General features: G+C 46.9%; 1 protein-coding gene across 1 annotated transcript in view; it reads right to left on the minus strand.

The window, feature by feature from the left end:
* Positions 1–15,010, minus strand: part of PPARD (peroxisome proliferator activated receptor delta) — a 77,148-nt gene that overhangs the window by 57,139 nt on the left and 4,999 nt on the right. The gene's annotated exons all lie outside the window — the stretch shown is intronic.

Raw genomic sequence — 15,010 nt, forward strand, 5'->3', positions numbered from 1 at the left:
GCCCCTGGCATTGAAAGCACAGAGTCCTAACCACTGGACCACCAGGGAATTCCCAGTTTTGCAAGATGAAAAAACGTTCTGGAGATGGATGTGGTGATGGCTGTACAACAATGTGAGGGTACTTAATGCCACTGAAATGTACATTTAAAAAATGGTTAGGGCTTCCCTGGTGGCGCAGTGGTGAGAGTCCACCTGCCGATGCAGGGGACACGGGATCGTGCCCCGGTCCGGGAAGATCCTACATGCCGTGGAGCGGCTGGGCCCGTGAGCCATGGCCGCTGAGCCTGCACATCTGGAGCCTGTGCTCCGCAACGGGAGAGGCCACAACAGTGAGAGGCCCACGTACCGCAAAAAAAAAAAGGTTAAAATGGAAAATTTTATGTTATATATATTTTATAATTAAAAATAAATAAACAGCCAATAAACATAATACACAAACAAACAAACAAACAAACAATAAGTGAGTGAGGGCATGATGCAGGCACTTTGGAAAACAGTTTGGTAGTTCCTCAAAATATTAAACAGAAAGTTACCATGACCCTGCAATTCTACTCCTATGTATAATCCCAAAAGAACTTAAAGCATATGTCTACACAAGAGTCTGTAAATGAGTGTCCATAGAAGCCAAAAAAATGGAAACAACCCAAATGATACAAAGGAATATTATTCAGCCATAAAAAGGAATGAAGTACCACTACATGTTACAGCATGGATGAACCTTGAAAATATTATGTTAAGTGAAAGAAGCCAGATACAAAAGACCACATATTGTATGATTCCATTTATAGGAAATGTCCAAAATAGGGAAATCCACAGAGAAGGATAGTAGATTAGTGGTTGCCAGGGAATCAATGAGGGGAAGATGGTATTAGGACTAAGTACTAATAGGTACAGGGTTTGCTTGGGGGTGATAGAAATGTTATGGAATTAGATAGTGGCAATGATTGTACGACACGGTACATCTACCAAAAACCACTAAAGTGTATACTTTAAAGTGGTGAATTTTACATTATGGGAAGTATATCTCAATTTTACAATACTACAGAAATATGCAGAGTATAAAATAAAACAGACTGATTACATTCTGCCTCGTGGCTCGGTGACTCAGAACCTTGGCCCTGTCCATGCCCTCCTGCCCTGCAAGGCTGCCTGTCCTGGCCTCCACCTCTGTGTGCCCTGCACTCTGGCTGCTCACCAGCCCTTCATCTCCCCCTTGACTCCCCACTTTCTGCCTCTTGGGCAAGGCCTGATCCTGCCTCACTGGACCCACGCCTCTCCTGGTGGGTTCCCACCACCTACTCAGACCTACCCAAGACTGTCTGGAGGCTGAGACACCAGACCCTGGAGTCACCCCAGAGGAGCTGCCCAGTGACCAGGACTGCGGTTACAAGTGTGTGTCAGCTGAGGGATACGGTTTCATATAGGAACTTAATTATAGCTCAGGAGTGGAGGAAGGGAGAGGAGCAGTGCAGGCTTCGAGGGGCCCCACAGGAAGCTACCCTGCTCTGCAGCCCAGCGGGTGGCTGCCGGGTCTCACCAGGACTGGGATCCACAGGAAAACAAGTATGATCCACTGAGGAACACACAGCTTATGGAAATCATCCTGTTCATAAGCATGGATTCCTGGCCCCGCCATGAAACACCAGCCTGTGTGCAGACCAGAGTAGCCCAGAAAAAAGCTGAGATGCCAAGTTTCACTCATCCTCAGGGCTCAGAGGCCTTCTCCTCACCTACGGCCAGAGACCCCATTTATTCAGTAAGAAGTAAAGGGGAGGCATCGCTTGTTCCTCCCAGACCACCCCAGCTTCCATTTTCTCCCTGGCTCTGAGCTGTTTTTCTAGAATGGAATCTGAGCTGCCAATTCTAAGGGTGATGGGAACATCTTCCCCATGCCTGACTACATGCGCAGATCCCTACCTACTCGCCAGGGAGGGGCCGTGGAGCAGCTGCTGGCACAGAGGTGTCAGTAGGGCATGGTGGCCGGGTCTGCCAGACCTACCTGGCAGGTAGGGAAAGACCTGCTTTCCCTACCTGCCACGGCCAGGTAGGGAAAGCAGACCAGCAGAGGTTCATGGAAAGAGCAGGGCCTGGGTGGAGGAGAGTGTCCTGTCAAGACACAATTCCTCGCCCCCTATTTCCGACCTTTATCTGGGCCCCTTATATAATCTCCAGGCCTCCTCCTGGTCATCTTGGTTGCTGTCTCTGCAAGAAGGCCCCACAGCCACCTGCTATCCCCCACAAACCTAACACCCAGTTTCTTCTCACTGCTTCAAGACAGAGCCAGGGACCTGGGCCCTCCTCTTGGTCACTCTTCCCAAGACCCCACCCCAGCTTAGGCATGACCTTTCCCGTCTCCACTCTGTGTACCTTTTTTTCTGAGCTCCTGAGAGGTTTTTCTCTAAAAGCCATGAAAAGAAACCTTCAGACTGGAGGCAGTATCCTTTCCTGGGTTTGTATGGAAGGAAAAAAAAGGCAGAGGGGTGGGTAGGAAGAGCAGATGGAAGATAGGTAGCGAGAAACATGGATGGGGAGAGGCAGACACACACTTCATGCACCTCTCTGCCGTCCACGCTTTAAGCAACTACACCAAGAAATAACCAGATGGCTCTTCCCAAATGCCTCCCTTTGGGCAAAATGCCTTTCTTTGCTCACTCACAAAAGGCAAGGAAGGTCAGAGAGTAAACAGAGACATAATGAAACCACCTGAAAAATGGGAAAGGCAGATCACAAAACTAAAAAATAACCATTTTTGAAAGAAAAAAGAATAGGTATACACAGTCATACTAAAATCTAAAAGAACACAGTCCTTGGCTGTGAGATCGTTATCCACATTCTTCACCCAAAAATAATAATCAATTAATTGATAGATAAATGAATGAATGAACACAGATTAAAATTTATAGCAGTCGCTTATAGATGGCATTGATTACGTATGATTTTTTTTTTTGGCCATGCCACGTGGCTTGCAGGATCTTAGTCTCCCGACCAGGGATTGAGCCCATGCCATGGCAGTGAAAGCGCCGAGTCCTAACCACTGGACTGCCAGGGAATTCCCTATGTATGACTTTTAAAATTTATTTTTTTAATTGAAGTATAGCTGATTTACAATATTATACTAGTTTCGTGTGTACAGCACAGTGATTCAGTATTTTTACAGATTATATTCCATTATAATTTATTACAAGATAATGGCTATAATTCCCCATGCTATACAATATACCCTTGTTGCTTATCTATTTTATACACAGTAGTTTGTATCTTTTAGTCCCATACCCCTAATTTGTCCTTCCTCCCTTCCTTCTTCCATTTGGTAACTACAAATTTGTCTTCTGTGCCTGTGAGTCTGTTTCTGTTCTGCATATACATTCATTTGTATTATTTTTCAGATTCCAAACATAAGTTATGTCCCACAGTATCTGTCTTTCTCTGTCTGACTTATTTCACGAAGTATAAGATTCTCTAGGTCCATCCGCATTGCTCCAAATGGAAGAATTTCATTCTTTTTTATGGCTGGGTAATATTCCATTGTAAATGTATACCATTCTTCTTAATCCATTTGTCTGCTGATGGGCACTTATGTCTCTGTTGATGGGCACTTCCATGTTTTGGCTATTGTAAACAATGCTGCTATGAATATTGAGGTGCATGTATCTTTTTGAATTAGTGCTTTTGTCTTTTCTGGATATATTCTCAGGAGTGGAATTGCTGGATCATGTGGTAGTTCTATTTTTAGTTTTTTGAAGAACCTCCATACTGTTTTCCACAGTGGCTGCACCAATTTACACTCCCACCAACAGTGCAGGAAGATTCCCTTTTCTCCACCTCCTCTCCAACATTTGTTATTTGTAGACTTTTTAATGACAGCCATTCTGACAGGCGTGAGGTGACATCTCATTGTAGTTTGATTTGCATTTCTCTAATAATCAGCGATGTTGAGCATCTTCTCATGTGCCTGTTAGCCATCTGTATGTCTTCTTTAGAAAAATGTCTATTCAGGTCTTCTGCCCATTTTTTGATTGGGTTGTTTGTTTTTTGATATTGAGGTGTATGTGCTGTTTATATATTCTGGGTATTAACCCTTGTCAGTCATATCATTTGCAAATATTTTCTCCCATTCCATAGGTTATATTTTCATTTTGTTGATGGTTTCCTCTGCTGTTTAATTAGGCCCTGTTTGTTTATTCTTGCTTTTATTATTATTTTTTTTTGTCTTAGGAGACTATTCCAAAAACATACTGGTATGATTGATGTCAAAGTATATTCTGCCTATGTTCTCTTCTATAAGTTTTATGATTTCAGGTCTTACATTTAGGTCCTTAAACCATTTTGAGTTTATTTTTGTATATGGTGTGAGTGAATGTTCTAATCTCATTGTTTTACATGTGGCTGTCCGGTTTTCCCAACACTGCTTGTTGAAGAGATTGTCTCTGCTCCACTGTACATTCTTCCCTCCTTTGTCGTGGATTAATTGACCTCAGGTGCTTGGGCGTATGACTTATTTTCTTCTCAGGGCTTATCTGTATTTTCCAACTGTCTATAATGAATAACCATTATTTATATAATTAAAACATTTTAAAATAAATTAAAAATCACACACAGGGAAATTCTTGTGCTCAAGCGCCAGATCCACATCCCAGAAAAGAGAGTTTCCCAGGTCTCCACAATCCTGACACAGGGCCCCTGCGCCTACAGCTGGGCGGAGGAGAGGCCCTAACCACCCCCAGAGCCCAGGCAAGGCCCCCACTGAGATGTCCCTTATGCTTACCTCTTCTGATTCCCAATACCTTCTCTGCACCCCAACCCCTGCCTCCAGTGAGGAAGTGGGAGCAGAAATAAATACAGCTCTCCAAAAATAACGCAGGGATGACAAGGTACAAGAAAGGAGAAAAAAGTAATGCCACTGCTGGTTTCAGCCCAGTAAGTCCTGCTGGTCTAGGTAGGGCCTGTCTGAACAGGACAGGTGCCAAGAGCCCCGACTTTCCTACTGCCTCTGCTCACAGCCTGAGGATGCCTACTTGCACCCATTCGTACATGCCTGGAAAGCCCAGGCTAAGGGGACATGAGCAGGGAGAGCACAGTCACTGAGTTGAGAAGAACAAGGGCTCCGAAGGGCTCAACCCCAGCTCCATCATTTGTCAGTTGTGTGACTTGAGCAAACTGTTCAACTCTGATCCTATACCTCCTCATTCAATACCCACATCTTGCAGGCTGGTGTGAGGGCAAGTGAGCTCCTCCATGGGGTAACGCCTGGCCCAAGGGAGAATCTGAATAAAGGCAATTTCCCTTCCCCCCTTCTCTCCATATGTGCACACCTGGGCCATCTTCTCTTTCTCCTCTCCCTTCACCAGGCTGGAAGCGGGCTGATTAATCACTTGGAGCAGTGATTGTTTTCTGCTTCTACAAGTCCCTCTCACCCTACATGCCTGGCCCACCAGTTGGCTGGTTATTTCTTACGGTTCTAGGGGGTTTGCTCACTGCCTTGGAGCAGATCCAGGGAGCCACTAAGCACAGTCATGCTCAGGGCCTCCTCTGCCCGCTGACCTGGAATGAGGCTCTGCAGGAGGTCCCAAAGCCTGCCAACACTTTGCTTCTGCCCAGTGGCCAACAAGAGACTCCGCTGTGCTTGCAAGCAGGGAGTGTTCTCTGAAGCCAACGTTAGTCTGGCCAGTCAGGCAGGTACTTTGGAAGCTGGAAGAACTGGATTCGGCTAGCCACCCCTTTGTGGGGAGGCCCTGCTATATGGCGATCAAAGAAGCGGGCTTCACTCACCTGGGTTCAAATCTTAGCTCTGTCACGTATTAGCTGTGCAGCTTCAGGCAACTTTCCTAACCAGTCTGAGCCTTAGCATTCTCATCTGTGGAAGGGGTACTATGATTCCTACCTCTCAGGGTGTGTGGATTAAACAGTGATGCATGTAAAGTGATTAGCACAGTGCATTCAACACATGAGAGCCATATTCTACTCAGCTACTGGTGTCTACTGACTTCTGCTGGGGAATGGAAAGGGGATTAGATACAGGTGAGCCCAGCTCCTGAAGAAGCCACAGTCCAATGTCGGAAGCTAGCATGCAGGCAGTAACTCCACCATAATATACCATGGCAGGTGCCAAGCCAGAGAGAAGTGTGAGAAGGGAGCCTTACTAGACCCCCAGTGGAGGAAGCACGGAGAAGGAGGCAATTGAGAAAAACTGCCAAAGCCAAAAATCTCAGTTGTCTCCACTGAGCCTCAACCAAAGGGAGGGGCAACAACTGGGGAAGGGGTCCTAGAGGGAACACATCAGCTTTCTGACTGCTCCCCATGAAACAACTTCCCAGACGGCTCTGGGGTAGGCTAGTGCCAGGGCCACTCTGTGGGAAGAGGGTCACTTAGGCTGGCCATCTAGCCACCCTTCCATCCAACAAGCGCTTGGTGAGCCTCTCTGCGTAAGGTACTTGCCCCTCAAGGAGCCAGTTTCTAGGGAGAACTTTGATGGTGGCTAATGAACACCCCTCAGGACTGAGGACGTGACCGTGAAAGGCAGGCTGCTACCCTGTGACTCAGCAAGGTCTCTGACTCATAGAGAACATAGGATGGATGGACTGGTTCTTTCTCAAGACGGAAGCAGGAAGCAGAAAGGAAGGCAAGGTTCAGGCTTCAGTCCGCAGAGAGGAAGCAGCACATGGGCAGAAGCCCTGGGAGAGCTGGAACCAGCTCGTGAGAGGTACTCCGTGGTTATCTACATGGTGCCAGGCTGGAGATAGAAAAGTGAGTCCAAAACACAGGGTCCTGGTAGTGCAGAGGACGAGGCCACCCTAGGCTTGCCGGGGACAGAGGCAGGCCTGGGCCTGAGTGCAGACATGCTACCTGGATCAGGGAATGGGCTAGAAAACAGACAAAATATTTTTCTAAAAGGTGACACACTGCAAGGATTATGAAAGGCAAACTGTAAGTAGGTGCTGTAAATACACTGGGGTGTTAAGAGGCCAAAAAGAAGTCACAGGAATCACACTATAATAGAATATAAGCAGGGCTAGATTAATACAGTGTTGATTGGATGCAGTCTGCAGTTTGGGGATTTATTTACCTAGTGATTTTCACTTGGGAGATCGAAATTATTATTGGTCCTTTTGTTTATTACCAAAGATTTTTCATGTTTTCAATGACAATCTATTTGGTGCCATTATTTAAAACAAGCTCTGGACAGAGTCACCTAGGACGAACTATAAAATCGGAGACACAGGCATGGAGGATTTAATCCATGGAGACAATCTGTACCTGGCCCCTAGATGACAGTGAAGCTGACAAAGTGTCATTTTGGAAGCTTGCCAGAGCACCTGAACTGTCATGGGGTCACTATCCAGGGAGAGTGACTTTTCAAGCTGGACTTACTTGACCTTTTGGAATCTGTTTCTTAGAAATCCCAGCCACACTGTGAGGACCTAGAAGAGGAAGAGTCCTGAGGTTTGGAATGGCCACTCCCAGGAACGAGAGAATCAGTGGCTCAGGGACGTGGGGGGGGTTATGAATGCTGGGAGCCTAGGTGATGGCCATAAACGTGCAGGGGCACCGGTTCACGTGCTCCTCCTTTCTCGGGCAGCCCCCAGGCACCTGGCTGAGTGTAGGGATGAAGCCAGGCTGTCGTGCTGCTCCGGGCAGGGAAGGGCAGGGAGACGAGGGGGCTGTTAAGAAAGCATTCTAGGTGGCCAACGGTGGGCTCCACACTGGGTAGACGGTGGGTGGGGGGCGGGGGCAGCCTTGAGGCCTTGAGATCCTCATGGGGCTGAGGAGGAGGGGGAGGGAAGTGAGGACCCCCAGAAACCACCCCAGAGCTGTCTTTCTAGGCACACAGCTCCATACCTGCACTGACAGTGGAACTGCTTTTATTATCAGAAAAAGGAGGGTGCTTTTTTTCCCCTCTTCTAATGTTTTAAGCTGCCTATGTTTATCTGCTGATACCCCATAGGTACCATGTGATAAACATTCTACAGAAAGGAACTGATGAACACAAACATAAAGGCAGAAAGGTGGTGAGAGGAGGGAGGGAAGGAGGGAGAGGGGAAGGAAGGAAGGAAGAAAGGAAGCAAGGGAGGGAGGGAAGAAGGAAGGATGGGCCATGTAGAGAGATTTTACAGTATTTCAGGGTCAATGGCGATCTGGCCCCCAATCGTGTTTCTGACCTCATCTCCCATTCTCTTCCTCCCTCACTGCTCCAGCCACCTGACTTCCTGACTCTTCCTCCAACCCACCAGCCATGTTCCTGCCTCAGGGCCTTTGCACTTGCTTTCCCTCTGCCTCTTAAGATTCTTCCCACACGTGGCTCACTCTCCTCTTTCAGCTCAAATATAACCTTCTCAGCTAGGCCTTCCTCAAGCCCTCTATTTAAAGCTGCCACTGGACTTCCCTGGTGGCACAGTGGTTAAGAACCCGCCTGCCAATGTAGGGGACACGGGTTCAAGCCCGGGTCCAGGAAGATGCCACGAGCCGCGGAGCAACTAAGCCTGTGCGCCACAACTACTGAAGCCCGCATGCCTAGAGCCTGTGAGCCACAACAAGAGAAGCCACCGCAATGAGAAGTCCGCCCACCGCAACGAAGCGCAGCCCCCATTCACCACAACTAGAGAAAGCCTGCGCGCAGCAATGAAGACCCAACACGGCCAAAAGTAAATAACTAAGTAAAAATTTTTATAAATAAATAAAACTGCCACGACCTCTTTCCTACTTTATTTTTCCATACAGCATTTCTCACCATCTGACATGCTATTTACTTAATTCTGGCTCCCTCCCCCTTCCCCAGCACAACTACCATGAGAGCAGGAGATCTGTTTATCTGCTTTGTTCATTCCTACATCCCTAGTGCCTAGAACAGAGCCTAGCATGTAGGAGGTACCCAATAAATACCCACTGAATGAATGGAAGGAAGGAGAGTGGAGAGAAAGATGGAGTCAGATTTAAGCTAATCCTGGATCCTCAACAATCTGAAAGAAACTATTACCATCTGAGTGAAGGTGTGGGGGAGCTCCAAAAGCAAGGAGCAGATGCTATCTGAGGCCTTCTCTTTTGCTCCCAAGAACTCCCGAAAAGGTTCCCCCAGAGAGCATATTGTCTTAAATATTAGTTTGAAGAAAGTCTGGACCTAGAATCTCCAACTGCCATGAAAAGGATGCTCTAAGACTACCTTAAAATAAGAACAAGGATCAGCCAAGTCACCCCCTGTGCTTGGAGACGGATGACCCCTGTAGTAGTTTCCTGTTGCCACTGTAACAAATTACCACAAACTTAGTGGCTTAAAACAAAACACTTATCCTCTTAGAATTCTGAAGGTCAAAAATCCAAAATTAGTTTCACTGGACCAAAATCAAGGTATTGGCAGGGCCGCACTTCCTCCAGAGGTTCTAGGGGAGCACTTGTATCCCTGCCTTTTCCAGCGTACAGAGCTGCATTCCTTGCATTCCTTGGCCTCTTCCCCCATCTTCAGAGCCAGCAGACCTTGCTGCAGTAGCCACTCTGCCTTCTTCTGTATCAGATCTCCCTTTGCCTCCCTCTTCAAAGGACAATTGTGATTGCACTTAGGGCCCACTAGGATAATCCAGGATAATCTCCCCACCTCAAGTTCCTTAACTTAGTTGCATCTGCAAAGTCCATTTTGCCATACAAGGCAGCATCCACAGGGTCCAGGGATTATGGCCTGGATATCTTTGGGGGCCACTACCCAGTCCACCACCACGAAAGACAGGCACCAAGAGTTTGGGAGAAACACAGTTCAGACCTCTGGTCCATTGGAAAGAAGAGTCAGATCGGGAGTCTCGGCAAGGTCCTGGGCCAGAGTCTTTCTTTAGCTGTAACTAGGGAGTGGGGAGTTATTTTCGTGCAACTGAGCATTTTGGTCCTTGGAGGGCCTCCTTAGAAGAGAAGGGTAGTTTTCTCTTCTCCAACCTGATGTCCCCAATGGACCACTCAGAAATTCATCCCAGGATGCACATGCTGAGGGTCAAGGGGAACCCAGCAGGATCTCTGGACTGTCCTGAAGGCTTTTAAGGAGGGGAAGCTGCAAAGAAATGGTGTGGGTCAGACGAACAAGCTCGGGTTCAGGGATGGCAGGTAAGCTTTTTCCCATGAGACCTGCCTGGGGTGGACGGTTCTGAGAACCCATCTGGGTTGCGTGCTTGTTTGGAAAAAGGAATGATCAGTGATCTCTGGGTTCTGGCAAGTTCAAGGACAGCCTGTTTATCAGGCGAGTGGGCCTGCAGACGACTGTGCCTGCAGGGCAGCCTGCCTGGCTCCTGCTGCCACCGGGAGAGCAAAGCTGGCTTGTACTTCCATTAGAGTGGTGACCAAGAAACTCCACGCCGCTGAGGTCACAATTCTTGGATGAGGGAAGTGCCAAAAGCAGTGACGAGGATCAAAGAGTTACAGCAGATCACAAATGAAAGAAATGAAAATCTGTTTTTAGGTACCTATCAATATAATAATATAGAAATGAACTTAAACATGAGGTCGTTTCCCCATAACACCTGGGAGCCTCTCCCTTCAGGACCCTCCCCATGGGAGAACTCTTTCGAAGCTGAGTGGCTATGAGCTGTGGATAATTCAGTAATGGTCTCGGGAGAGCTGCAGAGATGACGCCAAGGCCCGGGAGAAGTCAGGCTTTGCAGATGGGGCTTGAAAGAAAAAGAAGGGCAACGCACTGCCTGGAACCCCAGGAACTGTCGAGCAGCAGATGAAGACTCCCGTGCTTAGGCTGGGCTTCCAGTGCCATGGCCCGGTGTCAACCAGGGAGGGAACCAGTGCAGGAAGGCACTTCCTCCTGAGCTCAGCACCCCCAGAGCCTCGGCTCCATGAAACCAGCACTTACCGAGGTGCCTAGATCTCTAAGTCATGACCCCACTCACTGAGCGCTAAGAGTCACACCCAGGTCTGCCCAACACCAACGCAGCTCCTGCGCTTCCCCAGGCATCTTTTCAGACAGAGAAGAGTCACAGAGACAAGGCAGGAGGACGAGGTGCTAAAACCTGGCAGCCAGGGCCCCGGGAACCGCAGAAGCAGCCAGCCCCACGCTAAGGCTGGAGACCCGCGGAGAGCAGAGGCTTTGTTGGGTCTCAAGCGGCTCCTCCAGCCTCATCCTCCATCACTCTTTTTGCTGTTTTCCCCCTCGATCCCCTTCTTTCCTCCTCTTTATCCCTCTCCCCACCATCCTTTCATTTGTCCCCCTCTTTCTTCTCACTCTTCTCCTCACTTCCTCATGGTCTATGATACTGAAACTGAAGTGTTTTTGAAACACTGCCAGTGGTGTTACAAGAAGCTTTATTTTTCCTACTTTTTATTTGATAAATTATGATTGACTTTTTAATGTGTCTTGACAATAAAACCTAAATTTAGTTGCCTTTTAATTTTTGTGAGCCCTTTTATTTTTGTGAGCCCTCTGGTGTATCAGCATCCCTAAATAACGCGTGTGTGCGTGCGTGTGTGTGTTACTCCACCCATGCTCTGGGTACTTAATCAGTATGGCTGACAGTTCAAAATCAATTAATTTTAACAGCAACCAGAGGAACTCAGATTATATACGAGGAAGAATTTCCTCATACTTAGACTACTGCAGTAATCTCCTACCTAACCTCTCTACCTTCATTCTTTCTCCATTTAATCCACCTTTTTGCACTATTAACATAATCACTCCTTGCTCTAAAACCATCAACGGCTACCCACTGCCCAAGGAACACAGAGTATAAATTCCCTCACCTGGCATTAAATGGCTTCTATCAACCTACTAGGAATTTCCTAACAGTGGTTTCTAGGAATGGAAATTGTGAGAAAACACTTTTCTCCTGGAAGTATTCATATACAGGCCAGGTTACCTCACGTAAGGGATGCTAAAAAGAAGTAGTAGCTGGTCTCCAAGGAGGCCTCTCTCCCTCCCAGTGAACCATGCCTCTTGTTGTTCATACCCTTATGTAGCCCTCTCCTGAATCTGAGCCGGTCCTATGACCAAGAAAACACAAAGTGACATTGTGTGACTTCCAAGATTAGGCCATAAGAAACCTTGCTATTTATGCCTGGATCTCTCAATACACTCACTCTTGGGATATTTCTGCTCAGAACAGCTGCCATGCTGTGAGAGGCACAAGGCACATGGAGAGGCCACATGTAGGGTACCCTAGTCAACAGCCAGCATCAGTGCCAGCCATGTGAGGGAGCCAGTGTGGACAACCAGCCCAGCTGAGCCTTCAGATGACTCCTGCCCTGGCCTCTACTTGACTACAGCAACATGAAAGACCCCAAGTGAGAACTGCCCAGCTGAGCCCAGTCAACCCACAGAATCATTAAAAATAATAAAGTGCCAATTCCACTTAAGAATGTCCTAGGGGCTTCCCTGGTGGCGCAGTGGTTGAGAGTCCGCCTGCTGATGCAGGGGACATGGGCTCGTGCCCTGGTCCGGGAAGATCCCACATGCCGCGAAGCGGCTGGGCCCGTGAGCCATGGCCGCTGAGCCTGTGTGTCTGGAGCCTGTGCTCCGCAACAGGAGAGGCCACAGCAGTGAGAGGCCCGCGTACAGAAGAAAAAAAAAAAACAAAGGATGTCCTAGATGAGCCAATAAAAACTAACTTTATTAAATCATGACCCTTGAATACATGTCTTTTATTTTTATTTTATTTATTTATTTTTTGCAGGCCACGCCACACAGCATGTGGGATCTTAGTTTTCCAACCAGGGATTAAACCTGTGCCCCCTGCAGTGGAAGCCCAGAGTCTTAACCACTGGACCACCAAGGAAGTCCCCGGAGTACATGTCTTTTAAATATCCTATGTAACAAAACAAACAGGAGTTCCATGATTGTTTCAAGAAAAAGCAATTGTGCAATTGTTTGAGTTGCAAGCTAAACTAGCCATTTTTTTCATGAAACACCTTTTTTACTTGAAAGAAAAGAATAATAGACAAATTAATTATGATTATTTATATTGGGTATTTGACAAACTTTCTCTTGGAAATGAATGAAGTGAGACTGTCACTTCAAGAAAAGAAACTGACAGTATGTTACAAACAATAAAAAGCAAGCTTTCAAGAGAAAATTCAAATTATGGAAAACTTGTATCCACCGTTGTGAGCTTCACAGCTTCCCAGTACTTGAAGGCTTTTCTGATGAGAGCAGTGGTCTTAGTATGATTTACTGACATTGTAAAATGAAGCATGTCAACATTTAGATCTATATAACTCAGTAAACCAATTATTTCCCAATGACCAATTCAAAGTAAAAGATCCATTCAAAGTGCCAGATGGGCCAATGGATTATAATGTCACAAAGTATGAAAAGTTTGTTGATAAGATTTCAGAGTCCACATTCCAACTAACCTTTAAGAAACTACCACTCATCCAGTTTTGGTATAGTAACAAAGAAAAATATCCACAATTATCTGCAAAAGCTACTAAAATATCCCTCTCCTTCTCAATTACATATCTGTGTGCAGCCAGATTTTCTTCATATCCTTCAGCTAAAACAATGTACTTAAAGAGACTGAACACAGGGTTTCCCTGGTGGCGCAGTGGTTGAGAGTCCGCCTGCCGATGCAGGGGACACGGGTTCGTGCCCCAGTCTGGGAAGATCCCACATGCCGCGGAGCGGCTGGGCCCGTGAGCCATGGCCGCTGAGCCTGCGCGTCCGGAGCCTGTGCTCCGCAACGGGAGAGGCCACGACAGTGAGAGGCCCATGTACCGCAAAAAAAAAAAAAAAAAAAAAAAAAAAAAAAGAGACTGAACACAGAAACAGTTATGAGAATCCAGTTCTCTTCTATTAAACCAGACATTAGCAAAAATGTAAAACAATGTCACTCCTCTCAACATTTTTGTTTTGGAAAATAGCTATTTTTCATTAAAAATGTCATTTATGATAAATGTAATGGATTTATTATTATATCAAATGAATTCATAAATTTGTAATTTTTAAAACTGCCTCAGTTTTAATTTCTAATACAGTAAACAAAAGTTCTTGAGGTCCTTAACAATTTTTTTGTTTAATAGTTTTTTTAAACAAATTTTTTTATTTTTGGCTGCGTTGGGTCTTCGTTGCTGCGTGCGGGCTTTCTCTACTTGCGGTGAGCGGGGGTTACTCTTTGTTGCGGTGAGCGGGCTTCTCATTGCAGTGGCTTCTCTTGTTGCAGAACATGGGCTTTAGGCGTGCGGGCTCAGTAGTTGTGGCTCTCGGGCTCTAGAGCACAGGCTCAGTAGTTGTGGCACACCCGCTTTGCTGCTCCGTGGCATGTGGCATCTTCCCGGACCAGGGCTTGAACCCGTGTCCCCTGCATTGGCAGGCGGATGCTTAACCACTGTGCCTCCAGGGAAGCCCCCTTAACAGTTTTTAAGAGCATAAAGTTGACTTCAAAATAAACGGGCTTTCTTTCAAGGTGGCCAATCTGACACCCAGTTTCTTCAGGAACAAAGCCAATCCTCAGGGATGACTTGCTCCTATAAATGAGTATCCTTGTACAGCACCATGCTTTTAGTACCCACTGAGTCTCTAATGTCTAAAAAATATTTCTGTGCATATATCTTCTCTCACCAACTAGGTTTCACTCACTTGGGCCATGGGGACAGCCAAGGACTACGTCTGAAACCATCTGTCACAGCACCTGGCCCACAAAAGTGCCTCAGATGGGAAAGACTAAGATGACAACACCAGTTTTTTGAGATTAACACTGAAAAAATCTGATAAAGCTACAGCCTCATCTTTGCCAGTGGAAACTAAGAAAGAAAACTTCTAGCTGGGGCTGGTAGCTCAAAGCTAAGGGATGGACAGGACAACCGACCCTGGACATGGACAATAGGTGCCACTGTGGCTAGCTGCTGCTCAAACAAACGACAAAGCGAATCGAGTCCATGCAGCAGCTCTCCCTACTCAGGGAGAACTTCTCTCTCGTCTCCTCTCAGAGAACCTCAGAAGCCTCCCAAACCCTCCTTCTTCCGCCTTCACATTTCCTTCAGAGGAAAGAACTTGGTATGGGTTTCAGAACAGGAGGGGCCCCCGCCTCAGGCCTTCCTGCAA

This window comes from Delphinus delphis, chromosome 10 (genome assembly GCF_949987515.2).
Source record: "Delphinus delphis chromosome 10, mDelDel1.2, whole genome shotgun sequence".
Classification (NCBI taxonomy): Eukaryota; Metazoa; Chordata; class Mammalia; order Artiodactyla; family Delphinidae; genus Delphinus; species Delphinus delphis.